This window comes from Ambystoma mexicanum, chromosome 13 (assembly GCF_040938575.1).
Source record: "Ambystoma mexicanum isolate Mex_15411 chromosome 13, UKY_AmexF1_1, whole genome shotgun sequence".
Classification (NCBI taxonomy): domain Eukaryota; kingdom Metazoa; phylum Chordata; class Amphibia; order Caudata; family Ambystomatidae; genus Ambystoma; species Ambystoma mexicanum.
The window spans coordinates 523,692,077-523,707,116 of NC_090938.1; the positions used below are offsets into that span (position 1 = coordinate 523,692,077).

At 47.4% G+C, this 15,040-nt stretch overlaps 1 protein-coding gene across 5 annotated transcripts in view; it reads left to right on the forward strand.

The window, feature by feature from the left end:
- The window catches only part of LOC138521417 (spermatogenesis-associated protein 21-like), a 1,690,677-nt gene that overhangs the window by 1,433,145 nt on the left and 242,492 nt on the right, over nucleotides 1-15,040 (forward strand). The window lies entirely within an intron of this gene.

A 15,040-nucleotide genomic window follows, 5' to 3' on the forward strand; every position in this document is an offset into this window, starting at 1 on the left:
ATGCATGTGGATGTGTGGTGCTCCTCTGGCTTGATAAACTTTTCTCCAAAATAAGTGGTCCACTTCTCCGAGGGGAAGAAGTGCTTTATTGCAAATGAAGTGCAGCATGGCAAGAAAGTGATGATGAAAGTAGCGTGAAACATTTACTGGATCGAGCGAGCCAAGCTCTCCTGGTGTTTTCGTGTCTACATCTGCTTTGTTTTTGTTTGCTATGCGTAGGAAAGTGTGCAAGTCTTCCCATGCATACTCAGCACAACTTAAAGGGACAAACCATGTTGGTGGGCCAACGTTGCGTAGCATACACCGTACATCTGCATGCTGTCGGAACCAGTATTCTTTCGTACAACGCTTGTTTGCCAAGAGATTGGTAATGGTTAACTGTAAGACTTTGTCTTTCTCTTGCACCTTTTGAAGTAGTTGTGTAGCTGACATGTTTTGAAAATGAAAATGTGAACCTGTTTTTAATGTGTGGGAAACTCCATAACATAGCGTTACCAGTTCACTTTCAAAGAGCAGGTGGAACATGTACTTCACGTTCTGTCTAAATCTAGGGTCTTCAGAATACATACGTAAACAGCGGTATTCTAATGCTGTTATTTGTGTGTATCTTTCATCGTATCTTCCACCTTTTCCAGTCGGGTACAGTATAGGAAAGGCTCGTGCTTCCACAGTTTTTTCCCAAATACTGATTGGCGCTCCTTTGGCTTGCCGCATTTGATATGTTTCTAGTGCATCATCTATGGTATATTTGGAGTGTGGTGGGTGAATTGTATAGTGGTCTAAAATATTGGAGGCTGCACTAGGATCTAGACGTTCAAATTGGCCAGTTGTTGAGAAGTCCTGAATATTTCGGTTGTTTCTCTCAGGTTTTCTTGAACGTTTATTTCATTGTAATATTCATTGTTTTGTTTCAAGTATTGCAACGCTTCCCTAACTTTAGTTAAGTCCACTAGTTGCTGCCAATTTATTTTTTCTTTTGTAGGTATACCATTTACCAGGGTAATCAAATATTCTTGTATTGGCCTTTGTACTTGTATAGTGTCTACATTTTCTTTGAGATCTAATGGTAAATAAACCACTTTACCACAAATGCCTCTCAGTAATTGAATGGGAGACAATTTTGCAGTTTTCGGTTGAAGTCGTATTATTGCTTGAAATGGGTGCACTGTTTGGATTATAATGCTCTCATACAAATTAAGCTGCTGCAGTGCGTTTGGCAGTGGAAATAGTTCCAAATGATTACTAATTGCCCGTGAAGGCCTTTGGTTATTGTCAAGTTTTGCAGTGCAGTATGTGCACAGTATGGATGTGTTCGTAATTTCGTATTTATTTTCAGCTATAAGGTACAGAGCTAATTGAAACTATTGGTATTCTTCATTGCCTTCTAATTTCTGCATTATATCTACAGTTTTGGTGCTCTTTCTATAGAAATTTCTACGACAGCACACACATACTTGGTTTGAAATTTCAGTAGATGTGCTTTTGAACTTTTGTATTTCTTTTCTGTAGGTGTGATATAAAAGGTTATTAGCTGCACTGTTGTCTGAAAATGCTAGAGTTTGTAAAATATTTCCTTTGTTTGTGCTCTATTTCATCGAGCACTTGTTTGCCTGTGCCGTATAGGAGAATAATATTTAAATGTTGTAGTGCTAAAGCTGGACTTTTCGCATAGTACAGTTTGTACACTAGATTTCTGACTGTTGAATGGTGGGTTGCTAACATTGTGATACAGTGGAAGGTGCTTTTGCAAGTAGGTCCAGAATTCGGGCTAAGGAAAGGCCTTGTATTCCAGTGTAGTTGCGCACTGGACAGGAGTCCATAGTTTGTAGTATTTTTCTTTTTCTTTTGTCGTTGCCTTTGACATACTGATTGAGGAATTGCTGTAAAGATTTGATAAAGCATTGGCGAAGGTTACACATTGATGTGCAAGGCCATTTGTAGGTGAGGCGTGTTGCCTTGGTGGAATGGAGAGTGACATCTAAGTTTGATGGGGATATTTCTGAAAGCAGTGTTTCCTCTTCTATTATGGTATTGTGTATCTTTTCATACCCCATCCACTCAGATGTACAGCAATTTGCTTTGTTTGTTCTTCTTTGTATGCTTCTTCATTGAAGTATGGCACTGTGATTGTGGTGTGACTCCACTCACCTGTACACATGTGGCCGAAGGTATCTATGCTGACATTGCGTTTGTTTCGAAGAAGTGCTTACCATTTACCAATTAAACTTATTAGTGGTTTCATTCTGTTCAAAATTAGTATAAACAATTTCCGTTTCACGCTCATTGCACTGTCTACAAGAGCTTCTAGGATGATTTTTCCACCGTAGGTTTTGAGGGTTGAGTGTGATTTGTGCCGTCTATTTATAAGGTTCTGAAGGACTCTGTGGTGGAACATTTTTTGTTACATTACTTTTTAAGAATGCTTGCTTGTGGGTACATTACCATTTGTATGCGGTCTTAAAGCAGTAGTGTGCGTTGCACTGTACTTAGTGATTTTGTTTTCATTCTCACATTTTGATAGATAACTACACTGTCTTTACTGGTAGATGCATCTGTTTTCCTTAATTACTGAATTATCTCTTCTGCTTCACCTTTCTGTTCACGTTCAGCTTGCAGTGGATGGCTACTTTCTGTGTTTTTAGGTTGCGTGCCTCTCTTTCTGCGTTGCTTTCTACAGAGTTGCAGTTTGGTAGGCATTGTGTAGTAGCTGTTGGCGAAGAAAGGGAAGTGTGGGTGTGCAAATTTTCAAATGTATATGTGTTCAATGTTTAGAAGTGGATTAATAGGAGGGTACACATTTAACTGGAAGTGTCACTGTGCAGTGGTCTCTAACTTTCGGTTGGGGAAAATATCGTACTATGTGGGGATGAGTCTAATGGTGGTGACGTATCAAACACTGAGCATCAGTAGAGGTGTCATAAGTAACAATGAAGTCCATAGTGGTGGATGGCCGCACATCTATATGCTACAATACAACAATAGTGCCCTTTTCTAGTAAGACATACAATAGTATGATGGTATTGTACTTACTTTGTTGCTTGCTGACAGTACGTTTATTGCAGGCTGTATTTTCAAGTGCACACTCCAGTGGCTTTCCGGAGAGAGGTGGGTACTGCACCTGCATAAGAAGATGGTAAGAAAATATGATGGGGGGGGGCGCTGTTGAGCAGCCGGCAAGATGGCTGCCTAGCTTCTTAGCTCCGTGACCCGACGGCTGAGAATCCGCCAGAATCAGCGGGATCCTCCTTCATCCTTAGCTGAGACAGAGCGTATCGTGTTTGACAACACTTGCCCAGCATAATGATCCGGGTTTTGGAGGAAATCGGAACCTTGGGGCCGTGTGAAGCTCTTCTTCTCTGGAGGCCGCCGCCCGACAACTAAGGCCCACTCGGCTCCTAACGACTGCTGCGGGGGTCGGCCCCCTGAGTCCCGCCGGCCCGAGGGTCTGCGTCTGTGCCCTGCTACCCGGAGCGCCGGGCCCACTCTCCGCTCTGCTTGGCCAGCGGCGCGGCCTGCGCTTGGCACGTCTCCGGGCCGACGCCTCCTCCACGCTCCGGCTCTCCTTGCAGCCGGGTGGGCCGCTGCCGGCCGCTGGCCTGTCCTCTCTGGCCTCTCCGCCCCCCCCCTGGAGGGGTGCTGATTCGAGGCTTGCGGCGCCCCCCGGGACCGCTGGATCCCTGCACGCCACACCACGCTGCTGGAGCGCCCCCTGTCTCTGTGCCCGATTCTCTGGGCGATCTCTCCGCTGGATCCCGCGCCCCTGGAGGGGCTGCTTGCTGGTCCTTCTCTCCCTGGAGCGGCGTGGCCCTTCCGACTGCGCCCTGCCCCCGCATCTCTTCGCTGGATTTTGCGCCCCCGGGGGCTGCTTGCTGGTCCTCCTGCCCTGGAGCACCGTGGCCCCTCCGGCTGCACCCGGCACCCCGCCTGCCCCTTCAGGCCGGCGCCACAGTGCTGACCTCACACCCGCCCACATACTCCGCGCCCTGGCGCCTGGTGGCTGGGGTCGGCTGGGACCCCTACGGAGGCGGTGACTGGGACATCTCATCTGCAGGTGAGGGATTGGGGGCCTGGGGCTCATGTTTACTGTACCCCCCATGAACTACGGGCCATACACTCCATATCTGCAGACGCAGTGGGCTCCTGGCCGGTTGGGTGGCCGCAGGCCTACAGGCCCATAAGCAACTACCCTAATGTGACTTGGTGGCCCCCCTGGTGGTCCGGGGTTGTGCTGCTCCTCTCCTGTGGGCTCCCATCTATTTTTCTTCACCTGATCCACGGCCTGACCGCCTCTGCGGTTCCCTAGACTACGCAGTTATTTACCGGAAACCTTCAACTGCGACCCGGAATTGCGCTGCCCACTACTGCTGCACCAGCGCCTTGAGGCCCCCCCTAGCCGGCTTACCTCCGACCATTTGCATTGCGCTGGTGCGGCGCTGGGCGCCTCAGCACCCTCCTCTCCTCACACTGTACAACGACTTGCTGCGCCCTGAGCTCACTAGGCGCCCCCAGACTGGGCTGTCCCTCACTGCTGGCTCTGGTTGCCTGTACTCACCTGGCTCGGGGACGAGCGCTGCCTGTCGCTTTTCTTCCTAGGATATACGGTCGCCTTGGACGCTTGTCTGCCCCCCTGGGTGGGCCTGCTGCCCTGGAGCATACCTGCTGGGATAACCTACTGCAGTACCTGCCCTGCGCTTCTAAGTGTGCCTCCATATATGTCCGGCAAGGCTCGTGGGGCTAACAAGGCTGGAGCAATGGACAAGTTTGCTAAATCACTCGCTAAGCAGGATCAGGGTGGGGCTGCCCTCCAACAAGACGACCCAGATGTGTCCTTATGTCCCCCACAGTCTGATCTCACGACACTTATGGAATCCATGGCCAAAAACTTTGCGTCATTTCACGAAAAATTAGACGACATAAATGCAAATGTAGCCTCACTACGCACCAAACTGGACCAACATGGCGCTAGGCTGGTCGAGGCCGAGACCAGGATTGGGACCACGGAGGATGAAGTACATGTGCTCCAGGGCACGGTCTCTGACCTGGTGCGTGATATGAAACAGGTCAAAGCGAAGTGCGACGATTTAGAGTCCAGATCCCGCAGGAACAATATTCGCATTGTGGGGGTTCCAGAGGCGGCCCTCAAGGGCAAGATGGAACTCGCTGTTGAGACCCTTCTGAAGGACCTCCTGGGAGATCCCCAACTCTCCCCGTTCTTCACCATTGAACGCGCCCATCGCTCACTTGCCCCGCGCCCCAAGCCGGGGGACTTCCCTAGACCAATTATAGCCAAGGTCCTCAGCTTCCGGGATAGAGACCACATCCTACGCCTAGCCCGCGAAAAAGGGGAACTGAAATTTGAGCCTCAAACTATTCGTATCTTCCCCGACTTTTCGGTCAATGTCCAAATGGAGCGCAGACAATTTAATGGTGTAAAGAAAATGCTTAGAGAAAGGAAAGTGGAATACGCTATGCTGTTCCCCGCAAGGCTGAAGCTCACCCATCGTAATAAACTGTACTTTTTCACGGCCCCTGAGGAGGCGGTGAAATTTATTGAATCTCATATTCCTGTCCCTGGTCCGGCGGATGACCTGGTGGAGGAGGGTTGAGTCGCCCTGCCCTGCACTCATTACCTGAATCATTTATGGTGTCATTGCCACGCTTGTCACTGCAGTTTCCTTGTACTCCTTTATTCTTTCTTTTGTGCATTTATTGATTGTCGTAACTTTCTGTGAAGTCTCATGAAACGCAAATTGGGTCACTAGTGTGTGATCTGTTGTACACGGCACCCTGTCTGGGATCCTCTATTACTATACTTTCTGCTTACTGTACTCTACCATGGTGCTCCCACAACAACTTATTATGGTTACCGGGGCACTATATTCTGTGCAGTCCTCTGTTCAACCGCCGCAATCGGGCCCACGGCAGCAGCGACCGCCGCTGCAGTTGCACTGCCGAGTTTGGCTGGTTATGTTCATTGCTTGCGCCCCTGTTGGGCGCGGGGGCTCGCCTTGACCCGTTGGGTTTGGCACAATTGCCTTGGAATTTTGGGTGGGCTTTTGGGCACTGCTGTGTTTTGGGGGGCAGTGAGGGTGGGGGTGGGAGTAGTTCAGGGTTACTATGGCAAAACTGGTAGAGAAGTGGTAGCTTTTGGTACGATGCAACGGGCCGCCGTATTAGTGGCCAGCACTTGTTCAACATACTCTGTCACACATTACTGGGATCCCCCCTAAAGGGCTACTGAATGGCCATTAGGCTAATGTCTTGGAATATCAGGGGGCTCAGCAACTTCACCAAGGCACGCAGGGTCACAGCCTATGCCCAGAGGCACGGGGTCAAAATACTTCTCTTGCAGGAGACCCACGCGCTTGCTCATCTCTCGTCCTCCTTTGCCCCTGCATGGGGCTCCAACAAATACTATACAGCGTTCTCCTCACAGTCCAGGGGGGTCCTCACCCTAATCCACAAGTCCTTGGAATTTTCTCTTTGCGCCAGCCATATTGATGACCAGGGTAGATACGTGATCCTCCACTGTTTCCTTGCTAATACAGAATGCCTGCTGGTCAACACATATGCCCCATGCATTGATGCACCTGAATTTTTTTACCACATCCTCGACATTCTCTCGGGATATGTTGGAGTCCCTGTTATCTGGGGGGGGGGCATGAATCTCATCCTCGACACCGACTTGGACAGATCCGGTGCTGCACCTAGAACACTGTCCAAAGCCGCTCGTCGCCTCCATGCACACATGACCACTTCTGGGCTGGTAGACGCCTGGAGAGTATTTCACCCATCATCGAAAGAGTTCACATTTTATTCCTCTGTCCATGACAGCCACTCCAGGATTGATCTTTTTCTTCTCTCCGCGGGGCTCATGGGCAAAACGCTTACCACACAGATCCTGCCACGCACTTTATCCGATCATTCCCCGCTCACACTGGACATCGCCTTACACCCGGCCCTTCCCCAGCACTCCACCTGGCGGTTTAAGTCAGATGTACTGCACGATATTGTCTTCAAGACTGACATCCTCGCAGATATCTCCTCGTTTTTTGATAACAACAAACGTCACAACACTACAGATGGGGTGAGATGGGAGGCCTTTAAGGTTTTCATCAGGGGCATGTGTATCTCTAGGGAGGCGGGGGTCCTGAAGGACATTAGAAACTCTCTGCGCCGTTCCGAGTCCAGACTCAAGGAGCTGGAGCGCGAGTATGCGACTACCCCCTCTCCACCCACGCTTGCACAGATTAGAACTGAACTGGACGCATTCAAGTCCTTTGCCCTTAGCGAAATAAAATACCTTGCCCGACCCGTTGCGGCTCTGAAGTATGGTGAGGGAGAGAGACCGGGCCGCACCCTTGCTCGCCTTGCCCGTGCCGAGGGAGGCAGGGCTCGGATTGATAGTATCATCGACAAAGATGGAATGAGGCATTGGTCTGATCGCCCCATTCTCGGGACCTTTGCAGATTTCTATGCCGCCCTTTACGCCTGGCAGCCAGAGCACTGCCCGCAGGATCTGGACGACCTCCTAGACCGCATCCCAATGTCTCTTATTTCCCTAGCCACCAAAGAACAACTAGAGTCTCCCTTCACCCTTGACGAGATCACCGCTGTAATTTTGGCCCTCCCTAAGGGTAAGGCCCCCGGCCCAGATGGCCTAACCGCCGAGTTCTATCAGGAACATGTCGCCCTCCTTGCTCCACGTCTTCACAAGGTTTGGGAGGAGTCGCTGCGCCTCTCTACCCTCCCCCGGTCCCTCCGCGAGGCCGTCATCACGGTGCTTCCCAAGCCGGGCAAACCCCTAGATGAATGTGGCTCCTATAGACCCCTGTCCCTCATCAACACTAACACTAAAATCTTTGCTAAAATTATAGCAAATAGGTTCCTCCCCATCATGAAATACCTGATTCATCCTGACCAGAGCGGCTTTGTCCCTGCCCGTTCCACGGCATTAAATATTCGGCGACTGTTTAATGTTATCTCTAGAATCGACCCCCAAGCCAACGCCGTAGCAGTGACGCTTGATGCCCAAAAGGCGTTCGACATGGTCTCGTGGCAATACCTTTGGGCGGTGCTGGAGAAGATGGGGGTCGGCCCGTACATGATGTCCTGCATTAAACTAGTATACACTGACCCCTTGGCCAGGGTCCTGGTTAACTCCCATCTGTCGGCTCCCTTCTCCCTCCACAGAGGGACACGGCAGGGGTGCCCGTTTTCTCCCTTGTTATTCGCGATGGCCATTGAGCCTATGGCGGATAGTGTGCGAAACAACCACGGGCGCAAAGGGATTCGCCTGCGGGACACCCCTGAAATTAAATCACTGTATGCCGACGACGTGCTTTTATACATTAGAGACCCCCCAATTCACCTTGACCCGATCATGCGCGAAATTATCAAAATTGGCACATTCTCGGGCTTCACCATAAATTACACTAAGTCAGAAATCTTTCCCCGCACGCCCGCAACTTCTCAACCTGCATGCGAATTTCCTCTGAAATGGGCCCCTGAGGGCATCAAATACCTGGGGGTTCAGGTGTCCCTCTCAAAATCCTCCTTATTGTCCGATAACTACGGGGCTGCCGCGTAATATGCCAATGCCAAGATGGAAAGATGGCGAAACCTCCCCCTCTCACTTTCAGGGAGACTCTCCCTAATAAAAATGATTATAGTCCCGAAGCTCCTATATGTATTTGCTAACGTCCCACTTTGGCCCGGGAGACAGTACTTTGCGGACCTGCACGCAGGATTTGCTCGATTCTTGTGGCACTCTGGTGCCGTGCGCAGAAAGTGGCAACATATGACCCTACCTTATGAGAGGGGTGGCTTCAATGCGCCGGATCTCGCCCAGTATTGGATCGCCGCTTAGGCTCAGCACGCTACATATTGGACCCCCCCCCCCCCTGCATGTCAAGCTCGAAATCCTTGCGACCGAGGAGGTAAATGTCATGTCCTTGATCCTTTTTCACTCGTATCGCTCCTCTGAGGCCCCTGCTGACCCAGTGGCCTCCACCATAAGGGCATGGCGGCAGATCCTGATGCCCGGTTCTGGCTCCCCCCCGTATTACAAATGGCTTCCCCGTTTGGTCATTCCATGGCCTCACCCCCACACAGGATAGGCTCCTTATGCGGCACTGGTCAGACCTGGGATACAGATCACTCTCCGACCTGTTCCCCGATGGGAAATTCATTACCCCTGATACCTGGAGACTGGGGCACTCCAAGTCCTCGTTGGAGCTGCTGCAATACTTCCGACTTAGGGCGGCGATCCAAGACATGTGGCCTTCATATCCGGACGAACCCCCTGAGTCCCCCGAGGTCTGCTACATTGCCAATTCTGCCGGCGGGAAGGGCATTGTATCCTCCCTGTACAAAATGTTGATGGCACAAGCTGTTGGACCCCCCCACACTGTTCGAGATGCTTGGTGCCGCGATCTGGGATTAGACATCACGGATGATATGTGGACCAAAATGTGCATGCACACACGCAAGGTTTCTCTTAACTCCAGAGTAAGATGTGTTCAATACAAGTTACTTAATCGCCTGTACTACACACCCTATGCGATTGGGAAGTTTGCCCGGGACCAAACCCATCCCTGTCAAAGATGCAGATCTAATGATGCAGACCATGCTCACATGTTCTGGTCCTGTGGGGCACTGGCCCCGTTCTGGGATGCGGTGCTTGAGACTCTCTCTGAGATTGTGGGGTTCTTTGTCTGCCCTGACCCTTTGTCTCTTCTATTTGGGCTGTGGGAGGGATCAGAGGCGAAACGGGAGGCAAGGTTTCTGAATGTGGCGGCGATTGTGGCCAAGAAATGTATCCTGCAATGTTGGAAACGTAGATCCCACCCTTCCCTGGAAATGTGGCTGAAAGCCCTCACCTGGACACAATCTTGTGAAGAAGACTACATTAACATGTTGCCTAGTACTGCTCGACCTAAAAACATATGGACAGGGTTTTGTAGCTATTTGAACCGAAAGGTGGATCTGGAGCTTCTATCATCTCCTCTGTCTCCAGATCCGGGGACGGATCACACTGCACGATAATGCCGTTATTGCTACCAGCCCCAATCATGATCATGTGTGGCCTACTGCTGGGCCTGTCCTTTGTCATTCACGCTTGAAATATGTAATGTGTGTTGTTGTTGCAACTTGTAGTGTACCAGCTACTACTTTTTTTGCCAATAAAGAAAAGTTATAAAAAAAAAAAGAAAATATGATGGGTGATGGGATAGTGCTTACATTTGTGCAATACATTCTTGAAAACTATAGGGGGATGTCTTAGCAGGAAGAGGAATTGTGTGTGTGTAAAAATTGAAGTATTGTATGACTTGTTATGAAACACGTGTGTGTATTAGTGTAGGCCTATTTACTTTCAAAATGCAGTGCTTCGAATTGTGGATGGATGACAACAAGGTGCTGAAAGATGTACAGATTGCAAAGCAGAATGTTTTTGTGCGTGCATTTGCATGTACTTCTCTGCATATGTATGCTTGCTACATGACTGTAGGCATTGCTTTTAGCCTTTAATTTCCTTATGCACATTTCTGAATGTTACTGTTGTAAATGCACACATACATTTTTTTCTTGCTTGACTACTGTTGATATATATGACGTGCGGCAGGAAACTGTCATGTTTGCAATGTATGCACTTGGCTTACTTTGGTGGGAAAGGGCACTTGATCATTTTGTGTGCGATTTTTACAAATTTGATAGGTGCGTTGATGAGGGAAAAGCATTGTAAAATTGACAGAACAAAATAACACCGTTTCCATATACCAATGACTGTTATGAGTAAATGGCAACTTTGCCACCACCTACTACTGTAGGAGGCATGTAATGTTAGATGATGGGAATTATAACAATACAAATTATGAGTATGTTATGGAGATTTACTGGTAGATACCCTGTTGCTACAAACTTATAACACAGTTGGCACTGTACTGTACAAAAAATAGTAATACCTACTAAAAATGTAATGTGTGGAAGGTTTTGAATCAAGCATTGCCTTTGGCAGTGCTCTGGGCCACCTTCCGCAACACAGATTTTTAGCCTGTATGTGCCATTGCAGTAGAGGAGCAGCCTTATGCACATTTTTAGTTTGGGCTATTAGGTGACGCTTGCGACACCTATAAACCAAAACTATTGCTTTGTAGTACAGATAGGGAGGAATGGCATGTGAGGAGGGACACATAAGAATAGCATGTGATGAGGGACATAGTCTATAGGTGTTGTTTATTTCTTTAAAATAAAGTATTAGAGTACAGATGAGGAAACATGCCACATGAGCAGGGACACAGTTTGTAGTTGTTTGAATATTTGCCCACCCATTGACTGGCCATGCGATACCCTATGGCCTTTCCCACCCAGTTCCTACCCCTCACCACCCAAAACAACTCCTTGTGGTAAATCTGCTGGTGTTTTTTCAAAGCAGTCATGTGAGAGTTATTGTCTTAATTTGGAGTTGTAAACCCGGTACTGTTGTAATAAAACCAGGTCTGCTTAAGCTACTCAATGTATGAGCACTGCGTGTCCTTCTCTGGAATCTTGTTACCCACATTTCCCAGCCAACAATTTTGGCGAGTGTAGAAGTATTACACAATTGGCAGGTAACAAAAGCCCAAACTTTTGGCATTGCCAATGCTTGTTTAATGGGCATGTACAATTAATTTTGTATGTGTTTTATTGAATGCTTAATTACGAAATAAACATGATTTATTGGTTAGGTTTCTGGCCATGGTCTTGTATGGTGTTCATTTAAGTCCACTTATACTTTCTCATTAGGCCTTGTACATTAGACCTTGTTTAATGATTTGAACTTGATCCTGTCTTACACTGGCAGAAAGCAGAGAAGCCTCATGTCTCGTGTTTAGTTTCGTTTTTTCAGCTGTAAGCACAAAGCTTCAGAGGCAACTTGTTTTTGTTTCTCTAGGAGACTTAGGTAATATACATTATTCCTGAATACAAACCAAATGCTGGTTGTGGGAAAGGCCCTGGTTAGTGTGTAATTCATAACTGAGCTTTAGGGGCTCAGATTTAAAGCTATAACTAAAGCCATAGAGAGGCAGGCTCATTACGAGTTTGGTGGTATTTGGGCAGTAAATCCGCCCAGATACCACCAAATGGTATTAGATTTACTGGCACTTGGTCCGGCAGTATTATGGCCGGATTACAAATAACAGTAGACAGTGTTAGTCCCCATTTATTTGAGTCCATTGGACTCTATGGGGGATTTTGGCAGAATTACTGTGGCGGTAATTCTGCTGCAGTAATTCTGCCAAAATTTGGCGGAAAGTCAGCAGGTATATCTCCAGATCATAGCTGGAGGTGAATCCTCCAACTTTCCGCCAAACCCATAGTTTGGCGGAGCGGTAATGCAATGGTATACAGTAATACTGCCACATTTTGCCTGCACCACCCAACTTGTATGTACTGAAGAGTCAGTTGCAAGACACCGGTGCACTGTGTTAGTGCAGTCGAACCGAGGCTTGACCAGGGGTCCAACCGAAGCCTGCCCTAAGGCGTAGCCTACTTTTAAAGGCAGTGGGCCTTATTATGAGTTTGGAGGTAGCCATGCTGTTTTTACCGGCATGGCTACCCCCAAACTCAGGTCCGGGTCCTGAAAAATGGGAATTCCCAGGCCATTCTGACCTTTGCGGGCCCGGTAATTCCCATTCGCGGGACCCAGATCCGGTACGTCCCCATTCCCATTTGAGCCCCCAAAACACTTATAATGAGGCCCAGGGTGTTTGTACTTAGAACCTGAAAATGTATGTTATGTCTCTACCATACATCCATTAGTTCTACAGTACTTCATCTCTCAACTCTGTTCATAAACTGTACATTCATTGCCTCTATGAGCTGTTGTATGTTATCATGATGCATAATGTTGAAGCATTTATGCGTAAAAAATAATGGTGCAATCCAATTTAGATAGATATGGTCTGAACTTCCTTGGTAACTTCAGCATCAAGATGCAGACCAGGGTAAATAATTGTAGGAGAGAGGGTAGGTCCTCTTTCTCACAGTCTAGAAGAGCCACTGCAATTTCACAAATCATGATCCTCTTGTCAAAACCTAAGCCACTGGTCATTTTTATTTTTATTCTGTCAAGCAAACTGGTTGATAATAGAAATCAGTGCCATCTTGTTGTTGGGCATTCAATCCAGTCTTTGGATCACTCTCACCCATAAGCAGACAGCTATGTCGCGAATCTTGCTAGGCTGTTTTACCATTGATAAAACTGCTTGTCATTGATACCTTTATAGCCAGTAAGCCTGTCAAATGTTAATGGGCACAACAGTCTAACACAAATATTAAAAGGAGGCCTGCATTGTCTGAACATCAACATTTGCTCATTGAATGAGAATTCTCTTTGATAGTGGTTCTCAGTTCTAGCCTTGAACATACATGGTCCAGTCTTTTTTCTTGTGTTGTCCAAGAGTAATTTCTGAAACCTAAGACATCATAAAGATGTTTTGGCTTGATTATAGGCATAGCAGATGTTGTATTGCTTCTCAGCTCAGTTAGCACGTGGTGTAATAAATGGGCATTGTAAGATATTCCGTAGTCCACAGTTCAGACCGTGACTAGGCATAGGCTTGTTTATAATGCCTAGGTGATTTGTTAACGTTGAAACACTTCCCTTGGATTGCTGAGAACCTTTTGTAAAATAGGGAGTAATATGTGGTTGATTTTTCTGCTGATATAGTACTCTCCAGAGTTACTGAAATACATGAATGATGGCAATGCACAAATAATGTGCAAAACAGAACAAATACGGAGGCACTGCACTGCAATTCAGCATTTTTTAAAGTATTATTTTTTCAAGGCTTCAGAAAATTGCATTAACACAAACGTGCAGTGTACAAGTAAAAACAAATGTGCTTAATGGATCAGTTTTCAGTTTATCTGCTGGTATGACGCTTTTTCCTGGGGAATGTTTTAAAGAGTTGTGGGTCTGAGCCCATTGGGAATGTTAAGGGGTTGTAAGTATCCATTATCCTCTGCTTGTATAAAGTGTCGTATTAGAACCCTGGGGACCTGGTATAAAAGGATAGTGAGTAACACACAAAATTGTCTGTTGTAAATGTCCTTTGGAAATCCATGGATACATGTTTAAAGGGATAGTTCGGTCAGAAATGTTATTGGCCTAATGGATCGGGAATGTATTTCAGATCATACATCAATCGTTCTTAAATACATTTCCAATGCAACTTACCCAAGTTTTTCTCACTTTAACATATGTGAAAACGATGGCTCGCGTACCACCATCTTCTGCTATTCTTATCCGTTAATCTATTGCCCTAAATTCAAGTGCCCTTGTGTCACTGATTTGGATCACCCGCCCCTAATGCTGACATCACTAGACGTTGACGCCCCATTTCACAACGCCAATTCACGTCTCATGTCAACGTCCTCTGTGCGCAATCTATTGACATGTCTCCATGGAAATGGCAAGATTTCTCGTTCCTCGACAGGTATAAACAAACCATTTCTGATCACACATCGTTGAAGTTTAGTTTTCCTTTTTGTCAGTGTATTTCATTTTGAGACTCCCTGACTTGTTTCTGCTCTGTTCATTTCTCTGGCAAGTACGAAACACTAAGAACAGGTAATTATACCGCCTAAAATCAATCAACCCAGTAGTCGCTTTTCATTTCTTAAATTATATAGAGGTCTTTTCCAAACCATATTTTAAGAATGTGTCGATGGGAATTTTTGCAGTTTGAGATTACTAATCTTGCCTTTTTTATGATGTGCCTTTGTGACATCGGCTGTTTCTTTGCTTGCCTTTCTTTAACATTCAGGGGGTAATTCATAGATTTCAGCACAGAGGCAGCGCAGAGAGGGATTGTGCGCCAGCGTGCGCCAGCCGTGTGCGCTAAACGGCCTTCTGGCGCACCGTGTATTCATGGAATTTCCAAGGCAAAAAGAGCCCTGGCGCAGAGAACATCCCGCAGCGCCAGTTACGCTCCCATAAACGCCCCTTGCGCAAGCAAAAGCCATCAAAATCCCCAATCCAGCGCAAAGGGCTGCG